A 20,110-nucleotide genomic window follows, 5' to 3' on the forward strand; every position below is an offset into this window, starting at 1 on the left:
CACTTATTGGGGTGTGGGGAAGTCATTCTGGCTTAAACCTGATTTAATTTGAACTTTGAAAGAGGAAGTATTAGTCACTCAGTCATGTCCAACTCTCTGTAATGCCATGGATGGTAGCCTACCAGGTTCTTCTGTCCATGGAATTTTCCAGGCAAGAATACTGGAGTGGGTTGCCATTCCCTTCTCCAGGGGATCTTCCTGACCCAAGCATTGAACCCAGGTCTCCTGAACTGCCGACAGATTCTTTACCACTGAGCGACCAGGGAAGCCCAGTTTGAAATTTAGACTAACCAAAATAGCTTGTTTGTGGCCTGTTAAACATACATTGCACACTGCTTTAACCATTAAGAAAAAAAATTACATTTAGAGAATATATATTTTGATTATTATCCTCATTGTATTATGCCCACTAATTTTCAAATGTTTGTTCAGGTACTATAGCAAAATAACCAAAGAGAGAGGTAATATAAAATATATTGTTCTAATATAAAATCTTGATGCTAAGCTTGGGACTTGAATTTATTTCCAACTCCATGTCCATTCCAAAACCTATGCAGGACTATACACCTCTGTAGCAAGAAGTCACCAGAGAGGCCATCACCCCATTCCTTCAAAGAGTTGAGAAAAATTGGAACAGAAATATAGCTATAACCAAGTTCCTCTGCCAAGTTTATGATTAAATTTTCTTTCTAAAACTTGATCCCCTTCCTTGTTCTGTACCTGTCTCTCTTCAAGATTGAGGAGTAGTAAAGAAAAGTGAAAATTGAAATGGAGCAGGGTCCTGTGGTCCTCCCTTCTCCTATGTCCTCAGTATGCCTTTTGGCTGTAGGAAAACCTTAATAAAACAATAATTTAATTAAAGGAGTGAGAAAATGCAGAAACAAAGGAAAATGCTCAAATTAGACCAAATAATAATATTTAATAGTTTAGTCATTAAACAAAAGTCAGGGACCTTAAGTTCCTCCTCAGGGGCTATAGATAATATTCTGAATGGTATCCATTGAGCTACCTTATAGATACTTTGGGGTTTCCCTGATGGCTCCACAGGTAAAGAATCCATAGGACATGACTGAGTGACTAAACTTCACAGCAGAATTTAAATTAAAGAAACTTTAGTAGGGTGTGATCTGTGGTTTGTTTTTTGTTGTTTTGTTGATCTTTTCACCATTTGGGCCTGAAAAAACTACTTAGCATATGGCCTAAACTTCAGAAGCATTTATGAAGATAGTCTGTTTTCATTCAGATAAAGAGAAGTAACTCACTCATTGTTTTATTGTGGGTTGTTTTTTTTTTTTTCTGTAGACTCTTGGCTGTATATTAGGACAAAAATAATATATATTTACAAATAAATCAGAATTTGATTTTACATACTGTAAATGTCTAGAATGCTATTTAGAAATATTTATATTAGATGAATTAGTATATGGATGATGAGCATGTTTTAAGTGGAAGTCTGATAAGCATATCAGCAAAAGATTTAAATTACAGTAACCGATTGTGACATCCTTAGTAAATGCCAAGAAACATAGCTTTTACAGCAAGTTCATGGAAATACTCCGATTAAATATTCATGAATTCTCTACTAAAAGAAAAGTCTCTTATGGTCTTGTTTGACAGAGAATGACCTTTGCTTCAATGAGTTCCCATCTTTGCTGTAACTTAGTGTTCAGATACCCCGCTTAGATGAATAAAACATAGCATTTTGTTCTTTGTATTTAGTATATGTGATAATTAACAGAAAGGAAGACTTTGAAGCTTTAAAATGAAGTAAATGGGTTGAAAAAAGGCATTAAGAAATCTTTGAATATCAATTTCTCAGCAGGAAATTTGTCAAAGCAATTAGGATCCACCCTGACTTGGGCAAACACAGTAGTGTTCAGTTGATGTGCTCGTTCACGTAACTCAAGCATTTTAACTTTAGTGATCTGTGCTAGTCAAACAATCTGTCACCTGATGGTTCATATACATAGGAGTCAATGGCTCCGTTATGTAAAAAAGAACTTTATGATAATAATGTCAGATATACTATAGTTTTTAATATGAAAACAAAACAAATAAGAAAGCATAAATTGGATAACTTTCAACCAGATATACTATAGATTCAATATACATTCAATTTTGGTATTCGTGCTTCTCTTTTTAGTTTTTATAGTCCTTTAGAAGAAAGGTGCTTTTATTTTCTACTGAGATATACTCAGAAAACAGTAGCAGTTAAGGTGGGCAGGAAGTCATGTCCTGGAGATCTGAAAATTTTGCTAAAACAACCATCCATTCCACCACACCCTCTGAGCAAATAAGGTATCACCTGATCCAAAAGAAAGTACTACATTAATTTTTGTGGCCATAGAACACCAACGATGTATTTAATCAGTAATTTACTTAATGGCCTGACCCAGAGGCAGGAGTTTATTCTATGGTGTTGAAAGATTATTTAGGACTTCATTGGGTAGATATATAGGGAATAAGGTATGGACTCATTAATATTTTTCTAATGATATCTTTATGGAAAGACATGTGACACTTGACTCTAATGGAAACATTGATATCACATGTCCCCAAAGAAGGAGTATTTGTGCCTTTTATGTGAGAATTATATCAGTTTCCTGCCAAAGCTCTCTGAAATATACTAGACACATCCAGAAACATTACAAAAAGGCATTACTCTTATTTGGTTAACATAAACTTGCAGAATTAAAACATAAGGCCAAGTTCATATTATTGAAATTGTTCATTGAAAATGCATGCCCTGAAAATTAGATTCTAGCATTTTGGCTAGAATGCAGTACCAGTGGGTGACATGAGATTTTTAAATGTTCCCTGGCATGCAATTAACAGGACCTAGAAAATTCCAATAAAGTATATATGTTTGAATAAATGTTTCAATTTCCTGGACTTACTTCTATATCGGCAGTCCCCAAAGTATTTCTACAGAGGATTACTCCTATGACATACTTTTAAAAAAGTGTTTCCTTGGTCAGTTGAGTTGAGGAAATGTGCATGCTATATGATATTCTTTGCTACTTACAAAGCAGAATAATAACACATTCAAAGCTTTGATTTTTTTAAATTTTATTTTATTTTTTAACTTTACAATATTGTATTGGTTTTAATACCTTTAATAAGAAAAGTTATTTGGCTTTTTTTCCCATCTAGTGTTCCCAAAATAGTACTTAACTACACAAATCTTTTCCTGTGCAATATTTATTGAAATCCTAAACATGTAATTTTCTGGAAAATTACTCCCAATGTAGCATTTACCAAAGATATTCAAATTTAATATCCTTTGGGAACTACTTGCCACAAGTCTTTCATATATGAAGAAACATTTTATTTTCTGCATGACTTTTTAGCATGTGGCATATGAAAGGTTTTCCTGGATTTGTGATGTTGACTATTGCAAAATCGTGTAAGATTTATTAATGAAATGGCTCTTTTATGATAATAACAGTGTTTGTTCAATGTTCTCTTGTTCATGATAGTAGCAATAGCCAGGAATCTTGCATGTTTGCAATGTATCAGGAGTTATTTTAAATGCTTTAAATGAAACTATATACTTAATCCTCACAATAACCTTCAGTAGTGGATATTATTATTTCTTCTTTTTATTTATTTTTTTTTTCTAATTTTATTTTATTTTTAAACTTTACATACTTGTATTAGTTTTGCCAAATATCAAAATGAATCCACCACAGGTATACTTCTTTTTAGAAGAAAAAAAAAGAAAACAAGAGAAGTTAAATAAATTGCTCACATTCACATGACCAGTAACAGAGCTGGGATTCAAAACCAAGGAGCCTGACTCCAAGTTCACATGCATAATCCCAGCACTACATTGACACCTATCAGGAGAGCCCCTGCTGGGACTCTCCTGATCCTCCCTCCATCCTCACTCATTTGTGGCTTTAGGTTCCTAGTGGCTGCCAGGGTATCTCAGTGAAAAGGAAACCCAGTCTTGTTCCAGAAACGTAAGACATTTGACAGTCTTTCTGAGTTTTTTATGCCAGAAATATGTCAGTAGTCAATACAAACTCTTGAGCTAGGGTCAACATAATAAAGTTTCCAAAGGTTAGACTAATATTATTTCCAAAAGTAGTTTTCTAGACATTCTGATATTTTATGAACATAGTGCCAGTAAAAGTTTTCCATTTTACATAATATGAAATAAGGAAAATATAATGTCATCACCTCTTTTTTGATATTTACAGTAACTTTAATCTAGCATTTCCCAAAGATATAATTAGAATTTGAAGATATTATATCTCCTTCATGGAACACCTATCAGCATCTTAAAGACCAGAGTTACAACCTCCTTAGTTTGGTAAATAGTGATTTATGACCAGTGAGGTGCTGGTATTTTTTTTTTTTTAAACTTTACATAATTGTATTAGTTTTGCCAACTATCAAAATGAATCTGCCACAGGTATACATGTGTCTCCAGGGCAAAAATGAAAGGAAGTTTGATTTGCAGAAGTGAAAAGATAGGCACAATAGGTTCTGAAAAGCTGACAAAGTCTGACTTTAGTATACCATTTGCTTCTTAATCTTGTCAAAATCGCGCATTACCTCTTACATTATCATAAAAATTGGCATCTCTTTACTTGGAGGCCATTATTTAAAAGGTCAAGAGGGATTTTTTAAGGGTTATATTCAAGTGTCTTTTCTGATTACTTTATGTGGACAGTTTACATAAGTGCTTGAAAAGTCACATTTGGACTAAGTCACTATCAATATGGTTGTAATACTGTAGACTTTCTTCCAGAATTCCAACACTAGATGCATATCAAGATAGCCTTTATCCTAATAATTCTATCTCTATATACTTAAATGTACTCCCATCACAAAAAGGCATATGCAAGAGTCTATAAAAAGGACAGTAAGTACACCCTAAGTGGGAACAAAATCCCCAAAGGGAACACCATAAGGAAAGAAAAGAGGAAAGCCATTTAGACCAGGTTTATTTCAAAGGTTCACTATCTATAGGTTTTTACTCCCTAGATTTCTGTGCCCTAATGAAGTTCCCTCTAATTCTTTAGAAATACCACCTTATCGCAAAATGGCACATTGATATGTATAAGACGTTCAAAAATACTCTCATGAAAACATCTAAGACAACAATACCACCCATAATTATGCTACTATTAATAGCATTGTACCCATCCTCATTGCATTGAAGCTGTCAGGGAAGAAAAAGAAAATTGCCTACCTTCTTTTTATATTGTTCTTAGACTTGTGAATTAAACTGACAAAAGAGAGATTATCAACAGAAAAGATGAATTTTTATTCCTGTATATACATAGTTCATAGAAAAATATGACTCAAGGAGACATTTAGAACTGGGGACTTATATCTTGACAGGGGAAGGGGAGGGGAATAAAGAGCACTTATGGGAACACAAATGACATTTAGAAAAGATAAATGGACCCTTACAAAAATAGATGGCAGATATATAGTTTTGTGACAGTGTCTGTTTAGATGATTTCTTAGGGTGCTAACTTCTCTTTTCTGGTGATAGGCATCAGTCCTCTCTGGTTGCAGAACTCCTGAGGGAGGGGATTTATGACAGTTGAATTCTTCCAGGAGGCTTTGACTTTAAACAGATAAGTAGAGTTTAGAAGTTTAAAAAAAGAAACATCATAGTGCATATTCTCAAATGGACAAGATATATAAAGTGTAGAGAGCAGCGCTAAGGCTAAGTCACTTAAGTCGTGTCTGACTCTTTGCGACCCTATGGACCATAGACTGCCAGGCTCCTCTGTCTGAGGAATTCTCCAGGCAAGAATACTGCAGTGGTTAACATTTCCTCCTTCATAGGATCTTCCCAAACCAGGAACTGAACCTGCGTCTCTGGCATCTCCTGATTGGCGGGCAGGTTATTTACCTCTAGCGCCACCTAGCAGAACAGTTCAAAATGTGGGAAGATGTAACTGAGATTAGGAAATTGATCTGAGCAAATTATACTCAGGTTTTTCTGAAGCATAGCTGCATGCAAGGAAACATTTCTGTGGGTATCTGGGAAACAAATCTCCAGCAAGCAGAGGTCATTTCTCAGTGGATTTATGACTCATTTCTCACTGGATTTATTATATGGGCTGATTTTTAGCCTGCTAGACCACTTCTCTTTGAAAACAGATTTGGCTTGCTTAAGAACCAGGCAAAATTAGGCAACTAACAGCTACAAAGATGTGCCAAAGATGGCCACAATAAAAGACAGAAATGATATGGACCTAACAGAAGCAGGAGAAATTAAGAAGAGGTGGCAGGAATACACAGAAGAACTATACAAAAAAGATCTGCATGACTCAGATAATCACAATGGTGTGATCACTCACCTAGAGCCAGACACCCTAGAATGTGAAGTCAAGTGGGCCGTAGGAAGCATCACTATGAACAAATCTAGTGGAGGTGATGGAATTCCAGTTGAGCTATTTCAAATCCTAAAAGATGATGCTGTGAAAGTGCTGTACTCAATATGCCAGTGAATTTGGAAAACTCAGCAGTGGCCAAAGGACTAGAAAAGGTCACTGCAGTCCCAAAGAAAGGCAATGCCAAAGAATGCTCAAACTATTGCACAATTACACTCATCTCACACGCTAACAAAGTAATGCTCAAAATTCTCCAAGCCAGGCTTCAATGGTTCACAAAATCTGAACTTCCAGATGTTCAAGCTGGATTTAGAAAAGTCAGAGGAACCAGATGTCAAATTGCCAACATCCATTGGATCATTGAAAAAGCAAGAGAGTTCCAGAAAAACATCTATTTCTGCCTTATTGACTATGCCAAAGCCTTTGACTGTGTGGATCACAACAAACTGTGGAAAATTCTGAAAGAGATGGGAATACCAGACCACCTGACCTGCCTCTTGAGAAATCTGTGTGCAGGTCAGGAAGCAATAGTTAGAACTGGACATGGAACAACAGACTGGTTCCAAATTGGGAAAGGAGTACGTCAATGCTATATTTTGTTACCCTATTTATTTAACTTATATGCAGATTACATCATGTGAAATGCCAGGCTGGATGAAGCACAAGCTGGAATCAAGATTGCCGGGAGAAATATCAATAACTTCAGATATGCAGATAACACCACACTTATGGCAGAAAGCAAAGAAGAACTAAAGAGCCTCTTGATGAAAGTGAAAGAGGAGAGTGGAAAAGTGGCTTAGAACTCAATATTCAAAAAACTAAGGTCATGGCATCCGGTCCCATCACTTCATGGCAAATAGATGGGGAAACAGTGGAAACAGTCCAGACTTTATTTTTCTGGGCTCCAAAATCACTGCAGATGGTGATAGCAGCCATGAAATTAAAAGACGCTTACTCCTTGGAAGAAAAGTTATGACCAATCTAGACAGCATATTCAAAAGCAGAGATATTACTTTGCCAAAAAAGGTCCGTCTAGTCAAGGCTATGGTTTTTCCAGTAGTCATGTATGGATGTGAGAGTTGGACTGTGAAGAAAGCTGAGCACCGAAGAATTGATGCTTTTGAACTGTGGTGTTGGAGAAGACTCTTGTGTGTCCCTTGGATGGCAAGGAGATCCAACCAGTCCACTCTGAAGGAGATCAGTTCTGGGTGTTCTTTGGAAGGAATGATGCTAAAGCTGAAACTCCAGTACTTTGGCCACCTCAGGCGAAGAGTTGACTTATTGGAAAAGACTCTGATGCTGGGAGGGGTTGGGGACAGGAGAAGAAGGGGACAACAAAGGATGAGATGGCTGGATGGCATCACCAACTCGATAGACATGAGTTTAAGTGAACTTGGGGAGTTGGTGATGGACAGGGAGGCCTGGCGTGCTGCAATTCATGGGGTCGCAAAGAGTCAGACACGACTGAGCGACTGAACTTAACTGAACTGAACTGAAAATCACTACAGACGGTGACTGCAGCATTGAAATTAAAAGATGCTTACTCCTTGGAAGAAAAGGTATGACCAACCTAGACAGCATATTAAAAAGCAGAGACATTGCCAACAAAGGTCCATCTAGTCAAAGCTTTGGTTTTTTCAGTAGTCATGTTTGGATGTGAGAGTTGGACTATAAAGAAAACTGACCACCAAAGAATTGATGCTTTTGAACTGTGATGTTGGAGAATACTCTTGAGAATCACTTAGACAGCAAGAAGATCCAACCAGTCCATCCTAAAGAAAATCAGTACTGAATATTCATTGGAAGGACTAGGCTGAAGCTGAAAGTCCAGTACTTTGGCCACCTGATGTGAAAAACTGACTCAATTTGAAAAGACCCTGATGCTGGGAAAGATTGAAGGTGGGAGAAGAAGGGGACAACAGAGGATGTGATCTCTAGATGGTATCACTGATTCAATGGATGTAAATTTGAGTATGCTCTGGGAGTTGGTGATGGACAGGGCAGCCTAGTGTGCGGCAGTGCCTGGGATCACAAAGAGTCACACACATCTGAGTGACTGAACTGAACTGAGCTGAACAGCTACAAATACAAATCAAAAACATATGTATCAAATTAATAGATATGTAGTTTTAAAAATTCCCATTTGTCTTTTTTTAATTTTATTTTTTAATTGGAGTATAACTGCTTTACAATGTTGTGTTAGTTTCTGCTGTATAACAATGTGAATCAGCTATAATTATACATATATTCCCTCCTTCTAGAGCCTGCCACACACTCCTTCCTCCACTCACCCCCTCTAGGTCATCGCAGAGCACAGAGCTGAGCTCCCTGTGCTAGACAGCAGGCTCCCACTAGCTGTAAGTTTTACACAGTGTAGTATATATATGTCAGTGCTACTCTCTCAACTCATCCCACCCGTTCTTTCCTTCCTGTGCCCACAAGTCTGTTCTCTACATCTGTGTCTTTATTCCTGCCGTGCATATAGGTTCATCAGTAGGATTTTTCTCAATTCCATATATACACATTAATATGCAATATTTGTTTTTTATCCTTCTGGCTTACTTTTCTATATGACTGTCTTAAGTTCAACTATATAATTACAAATGACTCATTTTTTTTCTTTTTAGGAATATTCCAAAAATATGAGTAATATTCCAAAAATATGGAACACTTTATGAATTTTCCTTTACCCTTGCACAGGGACCATGCTCATCTTCTCTGTATCCTTCTAGTTTTAGTATGTGTGCTGCTGGAGCAAGCACAAAATTGATCTCTTACATCAAAGTCAGAAAACCATGAAAACAATTATAGTAAATGACATAATTCTAAAACTATTAAGGACAGAAGTACATATATTCAAGGTAACACTCAAAACACTTAAATATTTTACAGCTTAGGCATTATCCAGATTGAAGAGTGCTGGCTGTAAACCATTGTGATGGCCATGATATTGTGTACCAACTAAAATACCATCATTACAGATCCATTTCCTTGTTTTCCTGTCACTTTACTTAAAATAACCTAATACAACTTGAATATTCAGAAATTATGTGTTGCTAAATTCCAATTTTAGTTTTTAAAATTAATATTATATTTTATGCATTTTCATGTATATTGTATGATTAATTATGTTAGTATTAAGAAAACAAATACTACTTGGTTGTATGAACTCACTGTGCAAATGTGTAGACTAAAAAAAATTTTTTTATCTACATATTGTTTCCCTTAGAAATAGAATTTAGGAAAAAAAACACAATTATTTAACACATCATATTGCATTTTAAAGAAATATAAAAGTGTGACTATGATTTATATTATTGATAATGAATTATACTACTTAGATCATTTTTAGCTTTAACAATCTTTGAAATCCTATTAACTTCTTTAATAAATTTGGAGCAATGCCATTTGGCTTGTTAACAAACGAGTCACAAATGTCAGTGACTATAAATAAAATAAAAGTGTAACATATGCACTAAATACTTTTGAAGCTACTATGAGAACATGAAGTAGAAATTATGAGCCAGGAGCCAATAGGAGAAAACACAAGCTTTTTTGTACATGCAGTCATGATTTGTAAACAACAATTAATAACTATAGAAAATGAGAGCAAATCACAGAGCTCCACCAGGTGTTATTTTATGCAAGTGATTTACTCTGCTATTTGATCAATGATAAGAACAAAATCACCCATATCCTCAGGAAGCCATGAATGTTTCAAGGCAGCTGTGATAGCACCTGGATACTTGTCCTACGCAAAGACTATCTCCATCAAGGAAGAATCAAGATTTATTCCTCTTGGCTTGAACCAGAAACAGGGCCAATAAATCTGTTGTTGCATTGCATTATTTCTTTAATGAGAGAACAAAGGCAGTTTTACAGTCCTATTTATGGTAAATTATCAGGAATACACTTGCATCTTCTTGAATCTGTGTGACAGGATCATCCAACATCCCCCAAGTGGGCAGCAGCATAAGTGCTTTCTTCTGCCTTTCTATACTCTCTATAAAAGCATGCACACACACACACATACACGATCACACTCATGCACACTCATATGTATACACACACACACATTCACATACTCTCACGCACTCATACACACATGTGTGCACACACAACTCATACAGATTTACATGTACACAAGCACATGCACACTGTTCAGTTCAGTTCAGTTCATTTCAGGTGCTCAGTCGTGTCCGACTCTTTGTGACCCCATGAATTGCAGCACGTCAGGCCTCCCTGTCCATCACCAACCCCTGGAGTTCACTCAAACTCACGTCCATCGAGTCGGTGATGCCATCCAGCCATCTCATCCTCTGTCATCCCCTTATCCTCCTGCCCCCAATCCCTCCCAGCATCAGAGTCTTTTCCAGTGAGTCAACTCTTCACATGAGGTGGCCAAAGTACTGGAGTTTCAGCTTTAGCATCATTCCTTCCAAAGAAATCCCAGGGCTGATCTCCTTCAGAGTGGACTGGTTGGATCTCCTTGCAGTCCAAGGGGACTCTCAAGAGTCTTCTCCAACACCACAGTTCAAAAGCATCAATTCTTCAGCGCTCAGCTTTCTTCACAGTCCAACTCTCACATCCATACATGACCACAGGAAAAACCATAGCCTTGACTAGACGGATGTATGTTGGCAAAGTAGTGTCTCTGCTTTTGAATATGCTATCTAGGTTGGTCATAACTTTTCTTCCAAGGAGTAAGCGTCTTTTAATTTCATGGCTGAGTCACCATCTGCAGTGATTTTGGAGCCCCAATAAATAAAGTCTGACACTGTTTCCACTCGTTCCCCATCCATTTCCCATGAAGGAATGGGACCAGATGCCATGATCTTCGTTTTCTGAATGTTGAGCTTTAAGCCAACTTTGGTAAGGAAGAAATTTTCTTCTCCCTTCTAGGTTCTTCTGGCTGATCTAAAAATAAAATTGACCTGAGACAGACTGACAGGAAAAACCAAATAAAGGTTTGATAAAATGTATTAATGAGAGAGGGGCTTCTCTGGGGGTTCAGTGATAAAGAATCTGCCTGCAATGCAGGACACCCAGGTTCAATCCCTGGGTCAGGAATATCCCATGGACTAGGAAATACTCCAGTATTCTTGCCTGGAGAATCCCATGGACAGAGGAAAAACCCAGGAAATCTGAGTAACTCCCCCCAAAAATGATTGAAACCTTCACCTTAAACACTATTGTCAGCTAAATATTCATACAAAAGAGTATGCTGGAGTAGTGATTTGGGATTCCAAAAGGAAAAAAGGCAATTCACAGGAAAGCGTTTATTTGTTGTGCCATACAGAGACAATGGGGCACAAAGAGGTTCTTGACAAGCCTGATATGTTTGTCCCACCACATCCAGTCCATATTCTTTTCAGGGATCTCTGGTGATATCTGTATTCAAGGAACAGAACCTTTACATAAATTCTTTAGACAGCTAAGAGGGACATGAAAAGAAAGGCTTCCTGAGTCTTCTGGTTCTTAAAAATAATCAGCCTCTTCCACTAAGCATGAAGTCCTCCAGATCCATGCATGTTGCTGGCTCAGTAATGATTCACTGTTTATATATGGATAAAGAAGATGTGAGACATATATATATATATGTCTCACATCTTCTTTATCCATTCATCTGGTGATGGACATTGGGTGATTTCCATAACTTGGGTTGTTTTCCTTATTGTAAATAATGCTGCTATAAAGGTTGTGTGTGTGTGTTTTCAACTTAGTGTTTTCCTGTTTGTTTGTTTGTTTTTTCATATATATGCCCATAAGTGGAATTGCTGGATCATATGGTAGGCTTCCCAGGCGGTGCTAGTGGTAAAGAACCTGCCTGCCAATGCAGGAGATATAAGAGACATGGGTTCGATCCCTGGGTCAGGAAGATCCCCTGGAGGAGGGCATGGCAACCCATTCCAGTATTCTTGCCTGGAGAATCCCATGGAAGGAGGAGCCTGATGGACTACAGTGCATAGGGCCATAGAGTTGGGCACAATAGAAGCAACTTAGAATACACACATGTACTCATGACAGTTCTGTCTTCAATTTTTTGAGAAACCTGCACACTGTTTTTCATAGTGGCCACGCCAATTTACATTCCCCCAACAGTGTAGAGGAATTTGCTTTTCTACACATCCTCGCCATTATTTATTTGTATTTTCTTGGATGTTAGCCATTCTGACATGTATGAGGTGGTGTCTCATTGTGGTTTTGATTTACATTTCTCTAATAATTAGTGATGTTGAGCATCTTTTCATGTGCCTTTTACCTATCTATACATCTTCTTTCTAGAGAAGGGAATGGCTGGCTACCCACTCCAGTTCTTGCCTGGAGAATTCTATGGACAAAGGAGCCTGACAGACTATAGTCTGTGGGGTCATAAAGAGTCAGATATGTCTTCTCTGGAAAAACATCTATTCAGGTTTTCTGTGTTCAGTCATTCAGTCTTGTCTGACTCTGCAACCCCATGGACTACAGCCCACCAGGCTCCTCTCTCCATGGGATTTTCCCTGGCAAAAATACTGGAGTGGGTTGCCATTTCCTCCTCCAGGGATCAAAACTGCATCTCCTGCATTGCAGGCCGCTTCTTTAATGATGAGCCATTGGGGAAACCTATTCAGGTCTATGTGTGTGTGTTAAGTAGCTTCAGGTATGTCCAACTCTTTGCATCTGTATGGATTGTAGGCTCCTCTGTCCATGGGATCCTCCAAGAAAGAATACTGAGTGGGTTGCCATGCCCTCATCCAAGGGATCTTCCTGACCCAGGGATGGCATTTCTTATATCTCTTGCTTTGGCAGATGGGTTCTTTGCCTCTAGCACCACCTGGGAAGCCCTCTTCAGGTCTACTACCTATTCTTTAATCGATAGTTTGGGTTTTTTTTATATTGAAATATAGGAGCTGTTTATGTGTCTTGGATATTAAGTCCTTATCAGTGGTATTATTTGCAAATATTTTCTCCTATTCAGTGGGTTGTCTTTCCTTTTGTCAATGATTTCCTTTGCTTATAAAAGCTGTTAAGTTAAATTAGAGCCCATTTGTTTATTTTTCCTTTTATTTCGTTTGCCTTAGAAGACAGATCAAAACAGTATTGCTGCAATCTATGTCAAAAAGTGTTCTTCTTATGTTCTTTTCTGGGACTGTTATTGTTTCAGGTCTTACATTTAGGTCTTTAATCCATTATAAGTTTATTTCTGTATATAGTGTGAGGAAATAGTCTAATTTCATTCCTTTACTTGTAGCTGTCCAACTTTCCCAGCACCACTTACTGAAGAGACTCTCTTTACTTCATTGTATATTCTTGCCTCCTTTGTCATAGATTAATTGACCACAGGCACATGGATTTATTTCTGAGCTCTCTAGTGAGATAATCAGACAGAGTAAAATAAATATTCTTTGTTATCACTTACATGTGGAATCTTAAAAAAAAAAAAGATAATACAAATGAATGAATGTGTATAACTGTAGATCAAATAAAAAAAGAAAGCACAGCCTAAAAGCTGAGCATTATGTTTTGTTTGGCAGACACTCTTAAGACTTTGAGCCCAGGAAAAATCATCTCAAATAACACTGAGACTGCTCAGAAGAGGATTGGGGAAAGCCGGGATATATGGGAGTTTTTGCAACTAAATCAGGTAGTCAGACCATTAAAAGACTACTGTTAATGAAAGAAAACCAGGTTTCTAAAGGAATTTAGCACTTTTCTGTGTACGGACAGATGCAGGAGTCTGGACTCACTGAAACCATTCCTTTGATATGCCCTCAGCTATCTGGGGCCAGTATCCTGAGTTTTCTCAGGTGCACAGTTGGGATGGCTGCAGCAGCTGACTGCTAGATGGGCTTGGCAGTGGGCGGCCCGCAGCCCATTTGTCTCCATCCTGAGTTCCCTCAGGGCTCAGGGCTCACCTTCTGGGCAGCTTTAATGTAATGACTTGATGGCTGCAGCATCCTTTGTTTACTGATATGGCAGACAACATTTTAGCCATGATAAAAAAAACAGAAACTGACTCACAGATACAGAGAACAAACTAGTGGTTACCAGTGGGGAGAGGGAAGTGGGATGAAGGACAACATAAGCATATGGGATTAAGAGATTAAAACTACCATGTATACAATAGGCAGCAAGGGTATATTGTATAGTGGAGGAAAATATAGCGATTATTTCATAATAACATTAAATGAAGTACAATCTATAAAAATATTGAAACTAATATATTAGTCTTTTTAGGTCTTCTGCCCATTCTTTAATCAGGTTGCTTGGTTTTAAATCAACTATACTTCTATTAAAAAATTAATAACCAACCTAAATTAATTCTTAAGCCAAAGAAATACATTTAAGTTTGCAAATTTTGCTTCTGTACAGCAAATATATGCTTATACAAAATTATGAATATAACTTTCACTCCCAAAAAATAATAGAGAATAAAAAATCAAAAACAGCTTTTTTAACATTGCACAGCTAGATTATATAGACTTATAGAACTTAACATTACAACCTATAAAAATCTATGGGATCCAGCAGACTTTTACTGATCAAAAGATGTTAAACTGTGGTGAGGAAAATTGAGAGCTCAGTTCAGAAGTTAGAACAGGTATTGGAATGATGAAAATGGGGTTAGAATTAGTGAAAAGGCAATTGATACTGCGAATACTCAAAATCAGTAATCAAATAACTCAGAATATTTGGGCCTTTGTTTTATTCCTCAGTCCATATACATATTTCAGTTGAGATCGTAAAATAATGGGCTTCCCAGGTGGTTCAATGTAAAGAATCCACCTGAAATGCAGGAGACACAGAAGACATGGATTTGATCCCTGAGTTGGGAAGATTCCCTGGAGATGGCATGGCAGCCTAGAGGAAATGGCAACCCACTCCAGTATTCTTGTCTGGAGAATCCCATGATCAGAGGAGACTGGCAGGCTCTAGTCTATGGGGTCACAAGGAGTTGGAAATGACTGAATAACTGAGCACATTAGTATTCTTATATGTTATTATTATTTTCTTACATTAATTCTACTCTTATAGAATGATGGCTATATACATGGTGTATGTAAATTAATTAGATAGTGTTTGCATGGTACCATAATGGATATATAAAACAAAACCTCAGAGGCCAGGGCAATTGTCCAATAAGCCTTGAAATGAGATTTAAACAAGTTCTGAATAAAGGACATATTTACATGCAAAGTTTCTAATGTCTTTGTGTGTCACTGTACCAGGTCCTGTGGGAGCTTTAGATCTTGAAATGTGGCACAGTGACATGGTCCCTAAGGTACAGTCTTAGTCTGGAATCTACTTCTTATCTCTTAAGTACCTGTTGTTTCCAGTCTGATCCACATTTCTCAACTTGAAAATGAAAATAGTTGTACTTACAAAGTTTCAGTATATTTTAAAGGTGATTTAATGTATGTGAAAAGCATGGGAAGTTGAAAAGTGAACTACAATATATTATTATTTATTCTATAAAAGGGCTTGCAAGAGCTTACGATAGAGGCAGACAATTGCTAGTATCATGTGGAATAGACAATAAATGTTTTAGGAATTCAGACATCAAAATCAATTTCGTTTGCAGTGATCAAAGAAGTCTTAAACAAGTCTGGGTTCTGTCTTAAGGGAAAAAATGGAAATCGTTGCTATTTTATCTTATGAATAGAAGTCCGTATATGTGAATCTCTCTTCTAAAATTCCCAAGTTTATCCATGGGTTGTTTCACAGTCAAAATGTGACTGAAATTTTCTGGTTTGTTTATGCACTTTAGGGGTCCAACAACATAGAAAAGGATCTTTTCTTTTTCCTTCTTGAAACATCTAATAAGCAAATCCATGATACTTTTGAGACTAATTTTCACAAAACTTCTTCATTTAAAATACTTTTGAAGCCAGTGGCTTTTAGCTAGCTTTGTCTGCAATTTTGTATCATCACATAAACTCAAGGATGACAGAAATATATAGCAAGACTAAAATTTAATAACTCTTCCATAAGGTACATGTGTTACTTCATAGTCATACCTTATAAATATATTCATATTTAGCTTCAACTTTTTGAATTTATTAAAATTTTGAATTATATTTTTGAAAAAGTCTTCAGAATATCACATAAGCTAAGACTGAGATTTTTTAGGCTCTTTGAGATCATATTCCTTTTAAATCAGATTTTTAAATTATGGGTAATATAATAATTTGTCAATGTAATTTCAAAATCAGAAAGTATTGGACAATTGTTAGGTTTATTTCTGTTTTGCTCTTGTTAACTTCTAGTTTTCTAAGTGAGCATGGTAAACAACTATTAGTAATTTAACCCTGTTATAGTTGATATATAATGTATGTGTGTGGGTATGTATGGAAAAGGCAATGGCACCCCACTCCAGTACTCTTGCCGGGAAAATCCCATGGACGGAGGAGCCTGGTAGGCTGCAGTCCATGGGGTCGCTAAGAGTTGGACACGACTGAGCGACTTCACTTTCACTTTTCACTTTCATGCATTGGAGGAGGAAATGGCAACCCACTCCAGTGTTCTTGCCTGGAAAATCTCAGGGACGGGGGAGCCTGGTGGGCTGCCGTCTATGGGGTCGTGCAGAGTCGGACACGACTGAAGCAACTTGGGGTCGTGCAGAGTCGGACATGACTGAAGCAACTTAGCAGCTGCAGCAGTGGGTATGTATGTGTTTTTAGAGAACCCACAGTTCAGTTTTATCCAGGTCAAAGAAAAGAGAAAGTTTTGATCACACTGGAAGAAACTCAGCTAGAGGTTTGGAATCAGTACTAAAACAACAGGTGCAATGTGGACAGTATCCTCCAAGTACAGTTGATTCACTGCTACATTTGTCTATTTGTCTAATAGTAACAATTATAAACAGAGTAGCACAAGTAGTATTTGGAACAGCCCTTTCAGTATTACAGTGTCAGGCATAATATTTCACTTGTCTTCTCACCACTGGTTCTCTTTGCCTTCCTGGGCTGCTGCTTCTTCAGTAAAGTCATTTTTGCTATTGAATGTCTTGACAATCTCCTCATGAGTTTTCCTCTTGATTATGCTGGCCACACTCTTACATGTATAATATCAAGCAAATCTATGATGTTTAAATAGTCTACAGTCATAGTAAGTTTAAAAACATTTTCCTTGGGAAACTTTCAGGTATTATGTGTCCCAGACAGGGATAACATCCCTTTGATTTTCTTTGTTCTCATCATCCTCAGGAGGAGGGTCACCCCTGTGGGTGTTTATACCACTGAATGACATTTTTAAATTTTTTTAAAAGAATATTGCTGAATTATGATTTTGAGAGGAACTGGCCATCATCTCATTCATGATCAATTCCAAATCTTCCAAAATAGTCTTGATAACTACATGACTTATCAATAGTTACACAATAGTTTCCTGGGTTGTAGAGATCCCCTGGAGGAGGAAATGGTAATCTACTCCAGTATTCTTGTCTGGGAAATCCTATGGAAAGAGGAGCCTGGTAGATGACAGTCCATGGGGTCATGAAGAGTCAGACACGACTTAGCGACTAAACAGCAACAGCAACATACAATAGTTATATAGTTTAGTTACATACTTTGTGGGCATTTACTATTTTAGAAATATTTTGAATCACACCATGTATATTGTTTTGCATAGTGCTTTTGTGACTTTTTGACTTCCCTGGTGGCTCAGATGGTAAAGAGTCTGCCTACAATGCAGGAGACCCAGGTTCAATCCCTGGGTTGGGAAGATCTCCTGGAGAAGGAAATGGCAACCCACTCCAGTATTCTTGCCTGGAAAATCTCATGGATGATGGAATCTGGTAGGCTACAATCCATGGGGTCGCAAAGAGTTGGACACGACTGAGCAACTTCACTTTCACTTTTCACTTTTGTGACTTTAAATATTATGCTTATTCCCCGATGCCTGTATGTCTAGATCATTTTTTAAACAGCTTGATTGAAATCTATTGTATGGATTTCTTTTAAGACTCTGAACCTTTTTTCAGTTCAGTTCAGTTCAGTCTCTCAGTTGTGTCTGCTTCTTAGCGACCCAATGAACCGCAACATGCCAGGCGTCCTGTCCATCACCAACTCCCAGAGTCCACCCAAACCCATGTCCATTGAGTCTGTGATGCCATCCAACCATCTCATCCTCTGTCATCCCCTTCTCCTCCTGCCCTCAATCTTTCCCAGCATCAAGGTCTTATCCAATGAGTAAGCTCTTCGCATCAGGGAACCAAAGTATTGGAGTTTCAGCTTCCATATCAGTCCTTCAAATGAATACTCAGGACTGATCTCCTTTAGGATGGACTGGTTGGATCTCCTTGCAGTCCAAGGGACTCTCAAGAGTCTTCTCCAACACCACACTTCAAAAGCATCAATTCTTCTGCACTCAGCCCTCTTTACAGTCCATTTCTCACATCCATACATGACCACTGGGAAAACCATAGCCTTGACTAGACAGACCTTTGTTGGCAAAGTAATGTCTCTGTTTTTTAATATACTGTCTAGGTTGGTCATAACTTTCCTTACAAGGAGTAAGCGCCTTTTAATTCCATGGCTGCAGTCACCATCTTCAGTGATTTTGGAGTCCAGAATAATAAAAAGTCAGCCACTGTTCCCACTGTTTCCCCATCTATTTCCCATGAAGTGATGGGACTGGATGCCATGATCTTAGTTTTCTGAATATTGAGCTTTAAGCCAACATTTTCACTTTTATCTTTCACTTTCATCAAGAGAGTCTTTAGTTCTTCTTCACTTTCTGGCATAAGGGTGGTGTCATCTGCATATCTGAGGTTATTGATATTTCTCCTGGCAATCTTGATTCCAGCTTGTGTTTCCTCCAGCCCAGCATTTTTCATGATGTACTCTGCATATAAGTTGAATAAGCAGGGTGACAATATACAGCCTTGACGTTCTCCTTTTCCTATTTGGAACCAGTCTGTTGTTCCATGTCCAGTTCTAACTGTTGCTTCCTGACCTGTATACAGGTTTCTCAAGAGGCAGGTCAGGTGGTCTGGTATACCCATCTCTTTCAGAATTTCTCACAGTTTATTGAGGTCCACACAGTCAAAGGCTTTGGCATAGTCAGTAAACCAGACATAGATGTTTTCCTGGAATTCTCTTGCTTTTTCCATGATCCAGCGGATGCTGGCAATTTGATCTCTGGTTCCTCTGCCTTTTCTAAAACCAGCTTGAACATCTGGAAGTTCACGGTTCATGTAATGTTGAAGCCTAGCTTGGAAAATTTTGAGCATTACTTTACTAGCATGTGAGATGAGTGCAATTGTGCAGTAGGTTGAGCTTTCTTTGGCATTGCCTTTCTTTGGGTTTGGAATGAAAACTGACCTTTCCCAGTCCTATGGCCACTGCTGAGTTTTCCAAATGTGCTGGCATATTGAGTGCAGCACTTTCACAGCATCATCTTCCAGGATTTGAAATAGCTCCACTGGAATTTCATCACCTCCACTAGCTTTGTTCAAAATGATGCTTTCTAAGGCCCACTTGACTTCACATTCCAGGATGTCTGGCTCTAGGTCAGTGATCACACCATCATGATTATCTTGGTCATGAAGATCTTTTTTGTACAGTTCTTCTGTGTAGTCTTGCCACTTCTTAATATCTTCTGCTTCTGTAGGTCCCTACCATTTCTGTCCTTTACTGAGCCCATCTTTGCATGAAACGTTCCCTTGGTATCTCTAATTTTCTTGAAGAGATCTCTAGTCTTTCTCATTCTATTGTTTTCCTCCATTTCTTTGCATTGATCACTGAAGAAGGAGTTCTTATCTC

The 20,110-nt window shown here is 37.8% G+C and overlaps 1 protein-coding gene and 1 non-coding gene across 12 annotated transcripts in view; one reads left to right on the plus strand and one right to left on the minus strand.

Annotated features, from left to right (window-relative positions):
• The window catches only part of EPHA6 (EPH receptor A6), a 1,033,311-nt gene that overhangs the window by 597,094 nt on the left and 416,107 nt on the right, over window positions 1–20,110 (plus strand). The window lies entirely within an intron of this gene.
• On the minus strand, window positions 9,019–9,124 carry LOC112448282 (U6 spliceosomal RNA). Its single transcript, XR_003036653.1, has one exon. It is a non-coding gene; the product is annotated as a U6 spliceosomal RNA (small nuclear RNA).

This window comes from Bos taurus, chromosome 1 (assembly GCF_002263795.3).
Source record: "Bos taurus isolate L1 Dominette 01449 registration number 42190680 breed Hereford chromosome 1, ARS-UCD2.0, whole genome shotgun sequence".
Classification (NCBI taxonomy): Eukaryota; Metazoa; Chordata; class Mammalia; order Artiodactyla; family Bovidae; genus Bos; species Bos taurus.